The sequence below is a fragment of the Grammomys surdaster genome, unplaced genomic scaffold, assembly GCF_004785775.1.
Source record: "Grammomys surdaster isolate TR1022 unplaced genomic scaffold, NIH_TR_1.0 146, whole genome shotgun sequence".
Classification (NCBI taxonomy): domain Eukaryota; kingdom Metazoa; phylum Chordata; class Mammalia; order Rodentia; family Muridae; genus Grammomys; species Grammomys surdaster.
This window is the reverse complement of record NW_021604604.1, coordinates 8,213,443-8,235,333: the sequence shown is the minus strand read 5'-3', so window position 1 is coordinate 8,235,333 and position 21,891 is coordinate 8,213,443. Positions and strand designations below refer to the sequence as shown.

Sequence of the window (21,891 nt, the reverse complement as noted above, 5' to 3'; positions counted from 1 at the left end):
ACAAAGCTGGCCCTTAGTGAAACAATGGAGTCTCAGAGAAACAACCAGTTCAACTAATGATTCTTTCATAGCAGAAGGCTACCTGAAGTGGACACCAAGACACAGTCCTGACTTTAAGGGTTTGTAAAGCTTTTCTGAGACAACCACAAGTCTGGCAAGGGATCTCTAACCCACCAGGTTCAGCAAGGATGCCTCTGCTGAGCCCCTAGGTGTATTCCATTTTAGGCAGCCCCAGGTTGCATGCAGGAGATGCAGACTCTAAAATGCCCCTCTCCCTGTGTACTGTACTCTACTGTACTGTATTCTCTAGTTCTATTCATTATGTCTGACTTCACAGTCAGAAAGGATTCAAAGATCCATAGGTTGATCAGCCAACAATGGGATAATGGTATGACACCCAGACCAAGTGTCCTCACCCCTAAATCTCCCCCAAATCTTCTGTTCCCACAAGCCTGTTATTTGTGATCACTAACCACCTCAAAATACTAGAGATGCCTTGAGAAATCACCCTGCAGGCCCCATGAGACAAACAATTCAAGTGTTGTTTCTCCAACCTTAAAAACAGGACTACAGCTTCTAGCATTCGTATCCTGCTCAGCTGTGTGGCCAGGGCCAGGTTACTAGAATGTGTCTGTGTCTTCATTTTCCTTGCTGTAAAGTAGCATTACATAATCTCATCCTATGTACATAAAGCTACAGAAGAAGCCCAATACATGGTAATAAGAGCTCAGTAATTGCTAACACTCCCCAATTCCGTTGAGCTTGATACAATGCCCTGTGCATCATGGGATCTCACATCTCAATCACTGGTGTCTATCGTATGAGCAGCAATTTAATCCTGACACAAATGGCCTAAAAATTTGGAAGGAAATCTAAGAAAGAAATGGTAGGTATGCTGGCTAGATTTGTGATCACTTGACACAAGCTATAGCCGTCCTCAATTTGAAAATATGCCTCCGTTAGATCAGGTGGTAGGCAAGCCTCCCAGAGCATTTTCTTAATTGTTGACCAGTGAGGTAGGGCTCAGTTCATTGTGGGTGGTACCATCCCTGGGGTGATGATAGTCCTGGGTTCTATAAGAAAGCAGGCTGAGGAAGCCAGTAAGGAGCAAGTCAGTAAGCAGCACCCCTCCACCGTCTCTCCATCAGCTCTTGCCTCTGGGTTCCTACTGTTTGAGTTCCTGACCTGATTTCCTTCAATGATACACTATGATATGGACCTGTAAGCCCAATAAATCCTTCCCTTCCCAATGTGCTTCTTGGTCATGGTGTTTCACTATGGTAACAGAAACCCTAAGACGGTAGAGAAGACACATCATCAGTATCTCACTCCACATGCCTCTGTACATTACCTGTGGAATCTTTGCCTTTGATTTAGACCTCTTTAAAAATACTTAAATCTTCTGTGTAGTGCAATAATATAACCTTTGCTTATATGTTTCAGCTGATATTTAAACCCAGCCACATAGGCACATGAAATATCATGATGCTTGTATGCTCACAAGTATCTCAATGTAGATGTGTTATATTTTACCATAAGTTTTATGGTACGTAGTAAGTATAATTGCATGATTAATAATATTCTGTGACTTTTATAGTGACAATATCAGCACTGCCTGTTTTTTTTATAATAGTCTCACCTTCTCAAATAAGTGCATTAAACTTATCTGCACTCAACACCAACTCTACCCTTGAGCATCGAGCAAGAGCCAATCTGCTTTTTAGCTTGATGATATTTTATGTGTGGATCCTTACGCTAGAATGATATATATAAAGTCCATCCATTTGTACTATTTCGGCATGTGTCAGTCTTCTGTTCCTTTTCATTGCTGACTAATACGCCATGAATAGATATACCACATTTGTTTATCTAGGCTTCAATGCACATTGCTTCCATTATTTGACTGTTAGAAATAATATCTCTATCTGTACTCACAAGTAAGTCTGTCATTTATTGGCATCTATTTTTACTTATCTTCAACAGGCACCAGAGACTGAGTCATATGAAAATTTAACTTTTTAAAAATATTTCCAACCTTTGCCAAATTAGCTGCACTTAGACCTTCCCTGGTGTCTGATTTCAGGTGTGTAACCTCATGTTCAACCTATGTCTGTCATCCTTGCAACTTCTTAACAATACATGTTCCTCCCTCACCCCTCAGTATGTCAATGCAGATGGAATGGCATGTGGAAGAGAGATCTCCCCAAGTGTTGTGCTGAGACTCATTCTTCCAAGAGAAGAGATTTTGTTGGAATTTAGGGGGTGCTGAAATACTGGGGTAGCTTTCCTGCAAAGTGTGAGGACCCAGGTGTAGACATCTTCAGCCATGTAACATGGACTTAAATCTTTCAAGAACTGAGCCTTCCCACTGTCAACACTCTTAAATGAGATGCTATTTCTGGTTCCACTGCACAGTGGGCATTCAGATAGGGATTACTATAGAATTTGGAGACAATGTCCATGGTTTTCAAATAAGACATAAGAAAACATTCCACAAAAGAGGATTGATTTTTAGTCACTTCCATAATAATTTCTCAAATATAAAACCTTGCTTCCAGGTCTCAGGGTTTCCTGTGAACTCCCAAAGAAGACATAAAACTATAGGACTCTGACTACTTTCACTGTCTGTCCAAAATCTGGCCATCATCCTCCCTCCATTCCCAGGTCTTCCCTTTCTGCCTAAGTAATAAACCTTTCTACAATCCTACTGCTACATTCCTGAGGTTCAAAGTCAGCACCTCAGCTGGGGAAGGAACTTCAAGTAACAGGGGGATGCTAAATACCATTCGAAGTTTGATCTCATTACAGCTTTCATTGGCATTTCGCTGGTGACTAGTGATCTATATTCATATGTGTGTATACATGTGTTCATGCATTTGTGCACATGTATGTGTGTTCATGTATGTATGTCCGTGCATATGTACACAGGTATGTGTTCATGCATATGTGCATGTAGGTGCATGTTTACACATGTATAAGCATGTGTATATATGTGTATATTCATGGATTTGTGCACATGTACGTGCATGTGTGTCCGTGCATACGTACACAGGTATGTGTGTGTGTATTCATGCATGTGTGCATGTGGGTGCATGTTTATACATGTATATGCATGTGTGTATATGTGTATATTCATGCATTTGTCCGCATGTATGTGTATGTGTGTGTCTCTGTGTGTGTGTGTGTGTATGTGTGTCTGCGTAAGGTCTAAATTTACTGCTTTGGTTTGAATGTTTTGCCCAAATTCATGAGTCAGAAACTAAATCTTCAATGCAAAAGTGTTGGGAAATGAGGCCCACTAAGAGGTGACTGGGTCAAGAGGGCAGGGTCTTTATGGACAGATCTCTGTCTATATCCAGGGAGAAGGTTAGTTATCATAAGAATGGATGTGAGAAAAGAAAGCCCACCCCTCATTCTTTTATTTCCACACATGCTTACTTACTTGCCTTTTTCTTTTCCTCCATGACATAACACAGCAGGAAGTCCTTGGACTTCCCAGCCTAGTGAAGTGTCTATTCTTTATAAGTGACCAAGTCTGTGCTATTCTAGTACAAAGGCAAGAAACTGGTAGACATTTATCTCATTGTATGGAGCAATCCAAATGTGCTGCAAGTATTTGTTAAAGAGACTATTCTCTCTCCACCATCTGGAAATCTCACTTCCAAATGTGTTAATTCATTTAATTAATTTCACTTGAAAGACTCTGTCATACCCAATAAAACACATTTATATATATATAAAAATATTATCGAAAAGTTGCACTTTTTAGATGATCTCTAATACAGCAGCTATATTCTGATTTTGTTTCCATAGCAAGATCATATAAAATTTTAATATGATGCAACATCTCATTGTTGCCCTAAGTACTTATAAAAATGGAGATTCACACCATGTCGGGGTTACACCACATCAGAATCATCAACCGTACTTATTTTCTGGGTTGGAGAGCGCTCAGGGGTTAAGAGCAAAGGCTGCTTTTCCAGAGGACTCAGGTTCAACTCCCAGCACCTACATGGCAGCTTATAGTTTCTGTAACTCCAGTTCCAAGGGATGCCACACCCTCACATAGACATACATTGAGGCAAAACACCAATGGACATAAGATAAAAATAAGCAAAATCATTTAAAAATTATAAAATAAACAAGCCCTCCAGAAAAAGACTAAAAGAATAAAAAAGAAAATGGAGAAAGTCTTATGTAATAGTCAAAATATTATATAATCAACATTTTTTTCAGGATTCAGCTTTTTCTAAGAAAATACTCTAAGGTTAAAATATATAAAAGCAGTGTGCATGCAAGTAGTGATATACTATAAAATTAGAAAATTTATGTGAACCTCCTAATTTAAAATATGTCATTTTTGTTTGAAATAGCATTCTATCGGCAGCCCAGCATAAATCCAGGTAACACTGACGTTTGGCTATGAAGATGCATTCTTTATGATTATTTATCTAAAGTTACATTTCAACCAAATGTTTCTAGTGATCTGTAGAGTTTCAGAGTGTTCAAAACTTACCAGAAGCAAGGAATGTTAACACTAACTGCTTGCTAGTGTCTACAGTTTTGTTTTGTAAACTTAGAAGAGATGGGAAAAGAATTGGGGGGAAGCTTTAACTGAGGAGAAAGGAAGCTGGCCAATATAGAAGGAGAGGGTGAAAGAGAGGATGCAAAAAGCCATGATTGTTTGATAAAGTCCTAAGGAATCAAATTATTTTATATTTACCTTCAATATATTCAAGTATTATACACCTTAAATGAAATCATGCCACTTGGGCTGACAGTACTCCCTTTAGAGATGTAGATTATCTAACAAAACTCCCAAAACCAAGGATGAGAATTCTCCATTCTAGTTGTTTGCTGGGGTTGATTAGTAGACTTCTTACACAATGTAAGGTTTCAAAATCACCCTTGTTTGCCTCCCAGAGGCTGAAGGTAAGCCCTCTTGCTGAAGATGTCATACACTTCAGACATAGGATTCCAAAGGTTCGAGCTGGAACTAACCTGAAAAACTCCTTCCTTCCACTCAGTGTGTATAATACCAGAAGGTGATGTGCAAGCTGCGAAGGGAGGGAAGAAATCAGTGGTCCTATCTAGCTGTAACACCTATGGACCACACCCATGACCGGTATGCCAAGACCACCTCTGGTCAGTAAGGTCATCAATTGTCGAGGAAAGCCCACCAATACTATTTTGCTAGACCAGCATAATTCCTAACTGTAGTTTATAACTTATACCCACAGCAAAGTGTAGCTTTCACCCCACATCCAAAAAGCTCTTCCTTTCAGCAAACAGAGACCATTACAGGAAAACCACAAATGTTCATTATGCAGACATTGACCGATCATGAAAAAGTCAACCCCCCATTATGTACAGTTGCAATGCAACCCTTGCATCTAAAGCTCAGGGACTAGATCCAAAGATGAGATAGAAAAGACTAAGAGACAAAGGACAAAGAAATCTCCTGTGTCTCCTAGAAAAGACAGTGAAGTTGATCTCATGATATTTCAGTAACATGGCTATCTAAACAAGGCCTGAACAATGACATAGCAGTAAGCATGCAAACTAGAAAGGGGAAATTCCATGAAGTCCCAGCCCCTAGACAAAGAATTACAGACAACTAATGACTGTCTAGAGAGGGACAATTAACGTTTCCCAGAGATGATCCTTCTATTGGTTACACAACACAAGGTGGTCAGCCCTGAAATTAGACAGAAAACAGCACTAAACAGGCCCAACAGGTTGTGTGCACATACATATATGGCGCCACCAGAAAGGGGAGGTGTGGGAAAGATTAAAGGGGGTAAATGGATGGGATGAAGTGATGTAATTATATTTTAATTAAAAGTTTTTAAAGGATCTTCCTATGTACAATAATACATACGTTTCCCCATAGAAAATGATTATAGATAATAAGGTGTTTTCTTGAGTGTGTGGATACAGGTGTGGATGTGTTTTCATATGTGTGTGCATGTGTGCAGAGGCTTGAAGTAGACTGGAGTACCTTCTCCCATAATTCTCCACTTTAGTTATAGAGATGTGGTCTCTAGCTGAACCTGGAACTTGCTGATGTCAGGTCCCAGCTTGTCTAGCTAGGCTAAAGAAGCCGCTGTTTCTGTCTCCTGAATAATGGGTTACAGGCATCTGTTCCCTTTGCCTTCAATGAGCATAGGTTCTGGGGATGCAACCTCCAGTCATGGCATTGCATTACCCATGGAATCATCATCCTAGCCCTCTAGATAGGAGTTTTAACTTTGTAGGATTAATCCATGTCTTCCAATCATTAAGTTAGTAGGTCTATGTATTCACATGCAAACTAGAAACTCCGGTTTAGTTATCTCTGATGCTTTGCCATGAAGATTTCATCACAGCAGTCTCTCAGTCTCTCATCACTGAGGGATGATAAAGATTTAAGTCCCTCTTATAAGCAAGGGAATAAGACAAATCCCAGCATGCTGCTGTCATGGCTCAGAGAAGATACAATGATGAAAGAGGTAAGCCAGGTAAAGTCTACACATACACTGTAGCATTGTCTGCTGCATGAAGAGCATTTCTCAGACGTGAGCAATATAGCACTTTGGCACCTCCAAAATAATCATGAGTATTAAGGAAATTCTCCAGTCAAAACACAAAAATATGTCCAGAAGATTAATGTGCAAATAGTAAGTCTATGCTTATAAGGAAGAACATATTGCATTGTCTTGACAGAAGAAAGTACAAAAGACGTTATCAGGTCTATGGAGACGGCTTAGTCAGTAAAGACCTTGCTGCATAAAGTTGTGGACTTGAGTCCCCAGTAGCTATGTATATATAAAAGACAGGCATGGCACATGCGTCTAATTGTATATATAAAAGACAGGCACATGCGTCTAATTGCAATACAGAGAAGTTGGAAATAGAAGAATATCTCTAGCTCCCTGGCCAATCAGACTAATCAAATCAGTGAGCTCTAGGTTCAGTGAGACACCCTATCTCAAAAACCAAGGTAGCGAGTAGATGAGGAAGATGCATGATGTCATTATCTGGCTTCCATATGCACACTCATGTATGTATGCCTTTACACATGTACATGTACACACTTGCACACATTTATGCCCATACGCACACATCAAAAAGAGAAAAAAAAAGATACCATAACAACAAGTTTAGAATTATGTATTCGATTCCATAAAATAATGGAAAAATGAGACATAACCTCAAAAAGAAATATACAAAATAGTACAATATCCAAAATAAAAAAAAGAGATATAATCTCAAAAAAATCATATCTTCCAAAAGCTAGCATGGGAAGGCATTACCTGTGTTTCAATTAAGACTTCAGAAACCAATGAAAGACATCAATCATTGGCAGAATTAATGATCTGACCTCAATTTTATAGAATGCTACAGCTTAAAAAATTATATGTTAAAGAATTACAGTGTACTTTACAATAACAACTAACTAGCAAGATAAGATAACACAAATTATTTTACAACCACTGCAAAAGAAGAGGTTGTGCCCTATAAAATTATCTTCAGAAATAATTATAGTCATAGCAAGGACTGTTCCCAGGAATTACTGACAGATTATCTGGAGCCTGTATAAACCATTCACCATGCTTGATGAAAAACATTCTTTTTAAGAAATGTAAAAGTACAGTCATGGCAAGCTAGCACCCTAAGTATGGGGCCAATAACTACACGGCAGAAGCGTCTCCTGTTGTGGTTTGAATCTAAAAGTATCCCTGAAGGCTAGGATATCCAGGGCTTGGTTGCTAGCTGGGTTTTAGAGAGCTGACTGAATCATGAGGGGATCAACTCAGCATAAAATGGAATGATAGAAGATGGCCCGACTGGAGGAGGCAGATCGCTAGGGGGCAATCCTTTGAAGTATCCATATTCCCTCAGTGGCTCTGTTCTTCCAGACTGCCATGAGCTGAACAGCTATACCTCACTACATCTCCACCATGCTGCTACAGCGCACTTCAGGCCTAAAGCAACAAAGGCAAGCTGGCCATGGACCGAACCCTTCGAGTTGTAGACAGAAATGTCTTTTCTCCTTTAACTTGTTTTTCTCAGCTATTTTGTCAGCAACAGAAGGCTCACATGCCATCATAAGGACAATAGAATCCACAAAACAAGGGCTCAGGAATAAGACATCTCCTTCTCTGCAGTTTATCTCCCAAGCCTCAGGGGCTTTGGAGGGTGGTTCTCTTTCTGCTCCAAATGAGATGGTAAAACATTAAGACACCAAGCCCCTAAAGACTAACTAAAAACAATCACTGCACCTGGTATGCACTTCTTTCCTTTCTTGAGGTTCTCTCTCCCGGGCCCAGGCCTCTGCCCAGTACTTCTGCTGTCAGCCAATAATCCCCCAACATGTCTGTACATCTCTCAACATTCTGTCTGTCCAAGGGAACTCATCTCTTCCAGGTGACCAGGGGTTTTGATCTTTCAAATTCATCCTAATCCCTGTTAGTTGAAGGAAACGACTGTTAATAGGATAGTGAACGAAGAAATGTGGGCCACCTAATGAAAGGTAGTTCAGATAAATAATGCAGATGTTCACAGCCTTGGCTTTGCCACTCAAGTCAACAGTTGTCTGATGAATGTTTTCTAGTCATGGGAAAGTATCCCAGTCCCTTTCTTGAAGGAAGTATACTCAGTACAGCCAGCCCTCCCTGTCTCTGGATCTCACCAAACAGAGACAGAAAATATTTGTGGGAAGGCTGGGGATATGACTCACTGAGTGAAAGAACTTGCCACACAAGAGGACCTGAGTCCAAAACCCTAGAACTCTCATAAAATTCAGACACATAGTGTGAGTCTCTGGAATCCCAGCACTCCTGTAAGAAGACAGGAGTTTGAGACAGGATCCCCAGCAGCTGCTGGCCAGCCTTATTTACCTAGGCAGCTGAAAAACAGTGACACTCTTAAAATAAGGTGAAAAGTGAAAACTGACTCAAGCTGTCATCTGCCTTCCACATGTGTCAGGTGTACCTGAACACACACAAACAGTCCCCCTACACACACACACGCACACACAGACACACACACACAAAAGAAGTGTGAGGAGGATATGGACCTGTATGCACAGTTTTTGTTCTTGTCATTGTCTAGGCAATATTTTGTAACAACTGCACACTGCATCTGCACTACATTACACACTCTTAGGATAGCTAAGTGATTTAGGTATGCAGAAGATGGCCAAAGATAATGCACAACCACTACAGTTTTGTATAAGAAATGTGAGCATTTGGATTGTGATATTAACTGGGTTTCTGAGAACCCATTTCCCTTGGACATCAAGGGATAATGGTAGTGAAGTCCCATAAACATGATGGAAAATAAAATTCTTATTTTCAACTCCAAGAGCCCCTGGGAACAGATGGATGAAGAAATGGGGACACCATTTCTTCATGAACTCCTGCTCTACTTCCACCTCCTGACAAGGGAGAAAACAATAAAATATCCTTCCTGTCCTTTAAGCTCTCGTGGCACTCCTACCATGGGTGAACAAACCCAGAGAAACCAGGAGGAATGGCAGCCCAAGCTCGGAAGCCTCTATCTGGATGAGCTTCTTGAGACACGTGCTCTGAAGTGTTTCCAAAATAGAGTAGCTTATGTAGAGACATAGAAGTCAGAAAGCAGACATGAGTTAAAAGGCCTGTCATGGAAGCCACAGAGGAAGCAAGACACATCCAAACCAGAATAAAGGAGAGGTCCTAAGGGGATTAAATTAAGGACAAAACTGGGGAGAAAATAAGGAAGCAGAATACAAGTCTACAAATTTCCTTTACTTTTAAAGTAGACAACAGACTCAAGGAAATGTACAGATTTTACACATCAGAGCACATTAGTACCTTTACTTCTCATAGCAAAGAAGCAAAGACCTGTGCAGAAGTGATGATGCTTTACTCTTTTCTTTTAGTTTTTTCTTTTTACTTTTTTTTTTTTTTTAATCGGCAAATGCTTTTACTTGTCACCTTTCCAGCCCTCTGGAATATTTTTAGCATCTTAACAGTCAGTGAAATAATCACCTTTTCAAATAAACCAGCACAATAGGCCTACAGTTTTAGTTGTTACTCTTATATGAAATACGTCATATATGAAATGGAACATCTATGAGGTCTGGTTTTGGCAGTTAATGACCTGAATTCTCCATGCTTGTTTTCTGTCATTTCAGGAACTTAGTTTCTTATAAAGCTGTAGACATTACCAAACATTTTCGTGTTTTGATCTCTGTCTTTGGAATGTGTGGAGAAACAGTGATTATGACTACATAGCACACTAGAAATCTTACTTTTAAAAGTTTGGAAAATTTTTTTTTAAATATGGGCTTTTTTGTATGCCGCCAAATGAAATTGTCATTCTTTTTTCTTATGATCTCTAAAACTGTACAAGTACACTTTCATTAGCAAAAGGAAAAACTGACACATTTCTTCAGTAACTATTTGCAGAAGTGTTAGGGTTTTTTTTTTTAATGTCTTCCTAAAAAGACATCCTACAACGACAGGGGGACTGGAAGCATTACAAAGTCCCCTTCAAATACTGGAGGTCAGGCCTCTATCCCCGCCTTCGAAAGATTAGAGTCACCACAGCCCTTCTATACTTAGAGAAGGGAGGAGATGTCAGGGGCAGCCCTGCTTATACACTGAAGGCCTAAAATCAGCCATAGGCCTAAAATCAGCAATAGGCCTGTCATACATGTATACTAACACCAAGTCTTGGGTCTCTGTGGAAAAATATTGAAACAGATAGCTATAAGCTATTGTAAACAGACAGTTTTTGTGGAAATTTACCAGTCTGAGTAGTCATAGACCTTGTAAATAGGTAGCCTTGGCGGATAGTACCAACTTAGATAAGGACAAGTGAATCATAGGCAGAGTCATAGTGACCTGTTCCGTGAACCTTCACCCAGCCAATACTCTGTTCTGAAAGATATCTATCTGTACTCCCCTGAACACCCATGCTCTGGTGTCATCCCCTTCCCCACGTCCTGCCTTTTTGTGTTTATAACCCCTGTGTGAATAAGAAAATATAATGATTTGATTTAAAATAAATAAATAAATAATTTTTTTAAAAAAAGTGTACACTATGAAACACATCAGGACACACCAAAAAAAAAAAAATCTTATCATTATCCCAAAGATCCAACAAAACTAATGCTCAATTATTTTTTTTACCCCAGTTCTTGAAAGACTGGAAAACAGTGCATTGAAGACTTCCTCAGTGACTCACTTTACCTCAGCTCCCATAATGCTCCCCTTAGAAGGACCAAGGGTCACACTTCTCACAAGTAAACACAGCTCTTCTGGCTATACTATCAGCTCAGTGCAGTTGGAACAGAACTTGTGTGTTTATCATCAGTCTGGGAGAGAGAAAGGCTTGATGGATTGCTCACAGTTTCAAGATGGTGCCAAGCAATCTCTGATGACCAGTAAGGAGGCATATGCTGCCTAAAACACACTGCATAGTTCCTTCTTTACTCTTCAGAACTCACAATCTAAATCAGGAGAGGCTCAGTAGTAACAGGGTGAACTTTGCAGACACATAGGAACACCTGGCCTGGCTCACTGCTGCAGCGCTTACACTTGTTAGCCCAACTCTTGGTTTTATACAGCGCTTGTTCCGCACACAAAACCCTGAGTTTAATCTCTTGAACAGGCATGGAGGGGGAAGGTATTTCTTTCAACATGTGAAAAATGTTCATAGTTTACTAATATTGTTATGCATATATCTGAGGAAATATCTTTGATTTTTCTATATTAGCAATAGTTATTGACACATGGAAGAAACTTTGTTTCCTTCTGAAAGAAATGATAATAAAACTGCAAAAACTAAAATAAATATCACCATTCAGTATCCATTATACCTTTATCATTAAAAAACTATCTTAGTTTTTAAAACTCTATTACATTTGTTCATCTTCTGTGGGGAGGGCGCTCACGTGGAGCTCAGAGAACAACCTGTAGCCTGGGATTCTTTCTGCTGTGTTGGTCCTAGAGATAAAATTCAGGTTGAAGGCACAGCAGCAGCAGTACCTTTATCTTTGGTCATTTACTTTTTTTTTTCACATTCACCAGGGAGATGCCAGTCGCTTGGTTTAATGAGACCTTCTTTCCCTTAAGCACTAAGGATGACAGGAAGAGCTTACTTTTGACTTAGTGTCCATGCGCTCAGGCATTAAAGTGAGGACAGAAGCTGTTAACTAGCTTCAGTTTCAGAAGCTGTACTAGACAGTTCTTTCTTTCAGAGGTCATTCTCTTCACAGAGAAGATAGGAAGTGCCTGAAGTCCAGCTTTGGGTTCTTGTCAGATGCACTCTCACTAAGCAGTGCTTTTAGTTGAGAGAAGTGTTTCTTTCTTTTGCTCCCATTCCTTGAGAAGCAAAAAGGTGTTGACTATCCAGATATAGGTCTTCTGATGGTCAAAGGAGGGGCTCCTGCCTCTGGAACCATGTGTACTCTGAGGTTTGTAGAGCCTGGAGTTGTTCTCTTTGGCGTCTTTGGGCTGGCTTTGTTTGCAGCAGAGGCAGCGTTGTTTTTCAGTCCTGACAGGAAGCTTCTACTCTTACCATAGTGTCTCACTGTTCTGTTGCATGTTCTACAGGTAATCAGCAGCACACTTTCAGAGTCTTCATACTTTCTCAACAGTTTTGCTTCTTTAAAGCTGAGTGTGTCATTTCTTGGCTTCTCGATTAAGAAGTTTCTGTATTCTTGGTTTGAGTTTGGCTTTGGGTTTGAGGCTCACTCTAGAGTTATCCAGAACCAACAACTGGAAGCAGTGTGGACATATTTCCTGAAAAGTGCTGTTATTCTCATGTGTCAAACTATAGGCCCATAGGAGGCAGCAGGCCTGGCCCAGGCAGCTTCCAACCAGGCCCTGAGCAGCCGCTTCAATATAATACTTCTGCTGCATTGCTCCAGAGCACAGTCGCCCAAGCACTGCGAAAGAACGCCACACTGGGATGCTTTACTCTTGGAAGTCAAATCCAGTAGCCTTCATCTGTCTAGAGGTAGAGTGGGGCGACGCTTAGTAACAGGCTCCTAGTGCATGGTACTCTTGAGTGTTCTATAGTCTGCAGTCATGATGCCAGTTTGAACACACACAACAAAATGCCACAAAATGCCAAAAAAAATCCCCAAAACCCAATTATTACAATTTTCAGGATCCACTCATAGAGTGTAGACAGTGATTTTCCCTCTCCTGAACTCTTTGCACCCTCCAGAAGACATACAAAGTCTACCCAAAATGACAATCCCAAGGATGGGTAGCAACTATTGGCTGCTTCAGAGGCTCATTCCCTTCGGAGAAGAAATGCTATTCTACTCATGAGCTGTGGAGAGGAGAACGTGGGGGAAGTGCCAGCAGGAAGTCTAGATTTTACCTGTGAAACAGAGCGAGTCCAGAGAAAAATACTAGAGAAGCTGACATTCCCTTCCCACCCACGGTCTGCCTCTCTTTCTGCTCAGACCAGAAAGTCAGGTCCCTTCTCCCACACAAGAAGGAATCTGCTTCCTGGAGCAGCAAGAGCGCTGTTTGAGCGTCTCTCTGTGTGTCCCTTCAAGAACATGTCTCAGTTATAATATATTATGTTTTATGTTAATATGTTTATGTTATTTATTGTGTAATACATTTATAATAACATCTCGGGAAGATTAGAAGGAAATCAGTCAATTATTATGACCTGCCCTGGGAAGGTGCTGGTAGATACCGACAGAGCTGGGTGAGTTCAGTCTTCTGAGGATCTGAGTGGCATTTGTCATGCACCATTCCTGATAGCAGCAGGCATCTGAGATCACCCAGGAACACAGGCATGTGACAGGCATCGAAGCCAAAACGTGACTGTAAAAGGCAATGTTGGGCTCTAGAATTGAAAAGCTGATAATTAGCAAACTATTTTACTGTACATTTTTTCAGATCCACAGTTTTAAATGTAGGCATTTGTTGGAGAGTTTTATGGCTCAGCCTTGCATTTGGTATGTGCTCTGAGAAGAAGGCTCTTGTTGAGAACAAGAGGCCCTAATGTCTCTGGTCTGGTGACATAATGATGGGGAAAGATCTCCTCCTTTGGTGGTACCTAAACTAAAAAGCAAACTCTTAAAAAAAAAAAGTCATAAAATTCTAAGACTACAGGAGAAATTCTAAATTTCTAAAAAAAAAAAATGTCTATAATGAGCTATAGAAAAAACATTTAGAAAGCAGGCATTTCATGTTCTTGATAAACACAAGTGTCTTAGGTTCTATTGCTATGAAGATACACTGTGACCCCACAGCAACACTTGTAAAGAAAAATATTTAATGGGACATGGCTTACAGTTCAGAGATTTAATCCATTATTGCAATGGCAGGAAGCATGGCGGCATGCAGGAAGACATGGTGCTGGAGAGGTAGCCCAGAGTTTTATATATTGACCTGCAGGCATCAGTAGTGAATTTTCACACCGGGCCTTGCGTCAGCATCTGAGACCTCAATGTCCATTCCCAGTGGCACACTTGCAAGGCCACATCTACTCCAACAAGAACACACCTCCTAGTAGTACCACTACCTATGAGCCTCAGTGGGCCATTTTCTTTCAAACCACCACAAGTAAACACAAAGTAAGTAAAGTGAGTTTTTAGGGAGAAACTCAGTCTGTAAAGTACCTTGAGAGCTCGGTCATAAGCATTCACACAGAATGCTGGGTATAGTGGTGTGTACCTGGATTAAGACTCCTCTAGATAAGGACACTGAGGCAAGAAGAGTCCCTGGGCTCACTGGTCAGCCAGTCTAGCTGAATTAATGAGCTCCAGATTTAGTGAGAGATTCTTTCTCAGAAAATAATGTGGGGCATGACCGAGAAAGACAACCCACACTGACTTCTGGCCTACACATGTTTGTACGCACATGCACAGGCACAAACTCATACAAATAAATGTACACACAAATAATAGTTTAAGAAAAAAACTAAGAAAATTAAGACAACTTTTCTGTGAGAGAAGCTTTTATGTTATGGTACAGCCTAAAGGAAAAGGTAATAAAGAACAAAAAAACATAATCCATTTACTAATTTAGAGAGGACAAAAATGGGAGCGGATGCTATGGCTTAATAATTCAGTCATGCTGAGAAGACGTATAAAACCCATCCCTAGAGGCAGGGTAAAGGGCAAAAAAAGAATACACATAAAGGAGAATTCAAGACGTCCACCGGGGCAGAAAATAATGATAGAAATTGGAGACAGAAAACCATGAGCTACATCACAGAGCTCGGGCAGACCTGGAAACTACTAAAACAACCACACAGAGAAAATCACAAGGTTTTTCTCATTTTAAATTAGCTAACCCTGATGCCTAAAGAGACAACGTTCATTCAGAGAGGCTACTGTGTAGACGTATCATTGTGGGGTATTTGGGTTTTTTGGGTTTTGGGGGTTTGTTTTCATTTTTGGTGTTTTGAGCCACAGTCTAACATAGCCCAGGCTGGCATTCAACACAATCCTCCTGTCTCCACCTTTCACATCTTGGGATTAGAGGTGTGATATGAGTTGGGGCCTGCGTGTGCACGCATGCAAGGGAACCAGGTACACATGTGTGCACATGAAGGCCAGAAGTTGAAATCTAGAACCTTCCTCAGTAATTCTACTCCTTATTTGTTAAGGAAGAGCTTCTAGACTGTTCCCAGAGATCGACAATACAGCTAGGCTATCTAGTCAGCATGATATGGAAATTTAGTGTCCCCGATGAGAACTAGATACATAGGCAGCCACCATGCCCGTTTAGCATGTATGTGGGATCTAGGGACCCGAACTCTGGACCTCAGGGTTGCACAGCAGGACTTAACCCACTAAGCTATCTCACTAGCCATTAAGTTTTGCTGTCAGTATCAAGTAAAACAAATAAGTAAATCAATTACTTCAGAAGCTATGAAAATAAAACTGTCAAGGCCTCTCATTCGGAGGTCAAAATGTCAGAAAATAGGGAACAATGTCTACAAAGTCTTAGGGGAAAATGTTTAAAAGAGGAAGTGACAGGTAGCCTGCCTAACAGTCACAAAGCCTTACATTCCAAAATAGCAACAACCAAAAGTATCAAGAAGGGGAAAAAAAAACAAAGAAAATGAAATTGCTATCCTGGAACTGAGTACCGGGGTTTCCCCATGGCTAAAGGCATTGAAAGGTTGATGCCAACTGACCTAGGAAGAAATAAAAAAATAAGAAAGCATAATTTATAATGGCATATTTTAAGCATTTACAAGGGATCAAAACGATGTGTCTAGGCTTTTAAGCAATAACTAGGTTTACATTAGGAAAGAATTTTCAAGGAAGAAAGCATTTATTAAGATAACAACAGGTAAGAATACTACCTCTTATGCTGCATCTGAAATAAGCTGCAATGGGTCAGTTTAAGTTTTCTCAAATTAGGTAGTTGTGAACTACAGATATACACTTACTTTAGTGTCAAGGATTCTTACACACATTGAAAACTAAAACTGTGAAGAGAAGGTAAAGGTGAGGGATAAAGCAAGAGAGAAACTGAAAACTTCTACAAAGTAAGTAATGGCAATTACTAACAATTAGATGTTAATAAAAACTAGGAAACATTCTATGCACAGAGCACAAATCTCATACATGTGATATATATGAACTTCTTATGAATCAGAAATAAAAATCAAATACCAATGGAAAGATATTAAAAGTTAATTTGGAAAAGAAAAAATATAAATGTCAAAATGTTAACAAAAAAAATCTACCACAATGGGTAAACAAGTCCAGATTAAGGCATCAATTTTGTTTTTTAAGGATGAAGTTTTAAAAATTGTGGTGGAAGATACAAACCCTCTTGGAGTTAGGGTCATCTGTCACTCTTGCATGCTGCTAAAATTAGAAGAGGCATCGTGACAGATTGTCACACAAACCGCAGCAGCACTTTAAATGTTCTACGATGAAGCACCTCTGCTTCTAGGAATTTATCCAAATAATCAGAGGCCCAAACACACTCAGGGTACAAGCCAAAATCCGAGATGATAAATTACCCATGTGGCACAGGGACAAAACAAGTACTTTAAGGAAACATCTCCCATTCTACTACTGTGCCTCAAAAAGCATGCTGCAGAAGAAAAGTCATTACATACACAATTGCCCAGATGTCGTTTAAAGTTGTTGCTCTGTGCCCCCAAAATGCATAGAAAAATTAGATATATACAGATAAACACAGTGAAAAGAGAAAGAATATGCGTAGAAGCTATCTTTCAGGTGTTGAAATGCCTGGGAATTTTTCCCTTCTGTGTATTCATTTAAAACACATAGTAAGAGTTCTCAGAAATACCCTCAGGATCATGTGAATACGAATGTACTATGATTGACATCTGAACTCTACCTACTCCCAGTTCTCAAACTGGCACAAGCCAAGCACAGGGCAAGGTCACAATAACCAAAAGAGAAAGGTCATTAAAGTGAACACCAGGCAAATTCAAGTGAAGATGTCCCACCATTCTGTAAAATCCACTGTTCAGATACTCCAGATAGGCCAAGGTAGATACCGACTAGCCAGAACATCCAAAGAGTAGCTGCTGATGGCCAGAAAGCTAAAGGAAGACACAAGACCCCAGCTCATCAAGACTGACGCTGAAACCACAGTGGAAACTGCTACAAATGAGTATCAAGCCACAGTGAGCATTTGTATAGTTCCTGTGAAGGATTCTGGGAATGCCAGATCAGCTATCACAGACATCTGTGCTAACTATGCAATTCCTCATTTCTAATAATTGATTATTTAGGAACTCATTCATTGATAGTTCGGCAGAATTTTGCTAGATTTCTCTTATAATCAAAAATGAAATTAATATCACTTAAGAAAATTCAACTTCTTAGGAGATAAAACACAAATGATTTAAATGTTATTGCAAATAAATGTTCCCATCCCCAACTGATAGTATATTTAATATTTACTTTATTATTTTTAGTTATGTGATGTGGGGCATGGGAATCTGTATATGGGTGTGTGCTTGTGAGTGCTGCTACTCATAGAGGCCAGAAGCACCAGATCCTCCAGGAGCTGAAGCTAGAGGCAGCTATGGGACATCCGAAATGAATGCTGAGAATCCAACTTGGATCCTCTTCAAAGGCAGTACATGTTCCTATACATTAAGCCACTCCTTAAGCCCCTAGAATATATATTTATATATAATTATTTTATATTTAAAATTTGAATACTATGCCTTAAAACTTTTAAAATGTGTCTATGACTAGAGATATAGCTCAGTGGTATAGTCTAACATACATGAAACTATGAGTTCAATCTATTATATCACACTTGAAATATTTTTAAAGTGATTCCAAAGCTGCATTCAAAGGAAAATTCATAGTATCAAATATTTTTGTTATAAGGGGAAAGGAAAAGAATCACATAAAAACTTAACTCTGCAGTTCAAGACATTGGAAAAGAAGAATAACCTTTTTAAAAACTACAAATAAAATGGAGTACAGAATACATTTGAGGAGAAATAAATCCCAAAATGCTCAGGAAAGACTTTTATAAAGTTTATGTGAAAAAGGAAGAATTTATTGTTATATTTTGAAAATTCTTAGTATGTTATTTTTTTCTGTCTTTAATACATGGAGAACCTGAAGAGGTTTTACTGAAGGTAGCAAAGAGAAAGGAGGCATAAGTATTCCCCTTCAGACAATTCATCTTGCTGCAGTTACCAGAGAATTTTCCAGAGGGTGCTTATACACCTGCCTTCTTTCACATTCAACCACCTCACTGGGAAGACACTTCCCCAGTCCCTTCCCTCTGCTTCTCATAACTCACCACTAAAGCTTATGTTTTAACCAAGGCTGCATTTACATTGGGGCAAAAGGGGCAGCCATGTCTTCTGGCTTACTGAGAGAAGGTTGGGACAATACTAGGGTTAAATTTAAGGTAGCAATGGCAGAGGAGGGTTGCTACCTCCTATGACAAACAAACAACAACAACAAACAATTATTCAATTTTGCCAATTAAGACTTGGGATCCAGATGCTGGGGTGAAAGCCTGTTAGCTCAGGGAGGCAAAGAAAGCACCCAGCTGACTTTCTTCCTCAACCAACTTCACAAAAGAAAAAAGAAATTCTCCTTCTCCACACAGTCTCAACAACCCTTCAAACTGAATGTCCCTTTTTTCTATTTTCTGTGTAGCTCTCTATTTGTCCTCCTGTTTTCCTCTTACCCTTTACGGTTTTGCCCTGTGTTCACTCCCTGTCAACTGGTTGCTTGCTCCCCTTCTCGATCTATGATTTTATTTAATCCTGTTTAAAATAATCAGAAAGCTCTTGGATTAAGCATGTGTGCTAGGGCTGACTCACACTATAACTAGAAACAAGTTTCTCCAGTAAATAATATAATCTCAGTGATCAAGTATCCTGCAACAGACAGAAGCACACATTTTAGTGACAGACTAGGACAGACTGAAAGAAAATCTTCAGCAGACCCCCCAGAGGTAGTATCAGGATGCCCTCTGGCTTCTGGGACTCCAGCAAAAGCAATGCTGAAAGAGACCAAGAGAGCCACAGGCTGCAGCTCTTACAGTGGTCATTGACAGGAAGCTGGCCTCCAAACAGAAAAGTGACTGGGTGACTGGCCTCCAAATAGAAAAGAGATGTTATTTTGCAGACATGAGACATAAAACATACCATGACGCCGAAATCCAGCTTTACACCTCTGCCCATGTATCTAGATGCTGTCTTAGAGGAACAAGAAGTGGCAAAAAAAGCAATCTGATACATGGAGTGTGTACTTCAAGAGAGAATGGACATTATCAGAAAGAGTTGCTTAAACTATCACACATGCACACACATACACACACACACAGACACACACAGAAAACACACTCCACCTTACCCAGAACCCATAAACACACACATGTTCAAGCCCCCCACACACACATGTACATGCATACATACAGACAAACACGCACAAACACACATGCACACATGCACACATGCACTCACGCACATACATGAAGGAGTTTGAGAACAGGCTTTTGGCTCCATGTGACCTGGGTTTGACTCTTGGCTGTACAATTCTACGACATCAGGGAATTATCTTGTGTGTTTCAATTTCTCAGTCTATAAAATGAGAACTGTTTCTTTTAGCAGTTCAAAAGCATAAATGAGTTAATAAGTATAAAATGCTTGGATCAGTGTCTGCTACACAAGAAGCATTCAAATGGTGATGGCTACTCTTATTGTTGTTAAGTCAGTAATAAGGAAGAGCAGACCAGACACCGAGAAATGAAAAAAAATGCCAATTTCTCTACATACCCAAGCAGTAGTGAATTACAATTTACTTCCCTGCTCCATGAATAATAAAAATCATGAATGAGAAAAATATAAAATAGATCAAAGGACAAAAATGTTTTTTGTCACAAACACAGCAGTCTGGTTTAAACAAGAAGAATCTTTTTTTAAAAAAATGGACCATGTTCAGTAAAAATATGAATTGCCAATATTAGTTCAAAAAGTATGGCAAGTATATCCTTCAAGAGAAGGATGCCAAAAAATAAATTCATTGGTGACCTCTAGAAAGACCTGGGACTAGACAATAAGGAGTCTGTGCTTTTGAACTTCCCCAAAGGAAAACCCCAGGATGAACAATAGTTGAATGACTGACTTGTAGACAGAAGGCCTCTCAACCTCATTTAATAAGGAAAAATGCTCCTTTCATGTACATTGGGCAAAATCAAATACATAGCAGTCTTTTTATCAAAAGTTTCATTACTCCAGAATTTCCTAGTGTCCCTAACAGACTCTGGAATTCCAATAAGGCACCGGTAGCAGCCTGTAATAGTTCCTCAGTGCAGAGTTTCTTCCAAGTACTTCTTGATCTTTCTGAGGATCAGGCCTACAGCAATGTCCACTCATGTCACAGAAGATTAAGATGGATTCAAGAGCCAAGAATATACAGAAGGATGATGAGAGAGAGAGATGGGGGAGAAGGGGAACAGTATACAAAATTGCCATCATAATAGCAGAGCAGAACAGGATGCAGCATGCTCCAGAGATGTGTGGAAGCAGAAATTGATTCAACTCTTCTAGGAAGCAATTGGAAAGAAATGTGATTTAGAACGTTAAATGAAGGTTCATTTTGACCTAATAATCCAACTTTCTATCAGTCCTTCTAAGGAAATGAGTCTGAAATGAAGATAAAGATTTACATACAAGGATAGACTTAATAGAATATCTCCTAGCAAACAAAATGAAATGAAGGTTGGAAAGCATTTAAATGAGTAAAGGAGAAATGATTAAATAGACTACAGGATATTAATATGTGAATAACTAATAACAAGTAACATTGCTGGGAGGTGATAAAATCATATTCAGGTCTATGATCCTTTAGAGGAAAAAAGATTACACACAGCCACAAAGTACAATGTCACATGTATTTTTCACATATAGGAAATAGACATTACAGAGACATAAAGCAGTCCCAACGTGAAATGATACTTGGGTGTGGGTCTCTGAGTTAATATTAGTTTCTTTTATGTATTTCCCAGATGTCTTTCTGTATTAAGTTGTGCTATGTCTATAATCAGAAGAATAGATAGCCAACAATTACTGTACATTAATACACACCCATAATAAGGAAGAAATGTAAGTCCTCGATCATCCAGGACAAACACACAGAAGAATTGCATTTCTTCAATATCAACACATGCACTTGAAAGCACAGAAAACAAAACTCACCGACCAAATCCCTCAGTAAAGATAGGTGAGTGGCTTTTGTGGGGTTTTCCACACATCATTATCTACAGAATTCAGTACCCATCTTTGAAAGTGTAGCTGTTTTAGTGTCTTGGTTGGAAGAATCTGACATGGAGAGATATGTTTTAAAAGGTTGATGAGCGTAGTTTCTCTCTCTCTCTCTCTCTCTCTCTCTCTCTCTCTCTCTCTCTCTCT

At 39.6% G+C, this 21,891-nt stretch overlaps 1 protein-coding gene and 1 pseudogene across 1 annotated transcript in view; both read right to left on the bottom strand.

Annotated features, from left to right (window-relative positions):
* Positions 1-21,891, bottom strand: part of St8sia6 (ST8 alpha-N-acetyl-neuraminide alpha-2,8-sialyltransferase 6) — a 129,943-nt gene that overhangs the window by 107,043 nt on the left and 1,009 nt on the right. The window lies entirely within an intron of this gene.
* Positions 12,245-12,896, bottom strand: LOC114619072 (annotated as a pseudogene).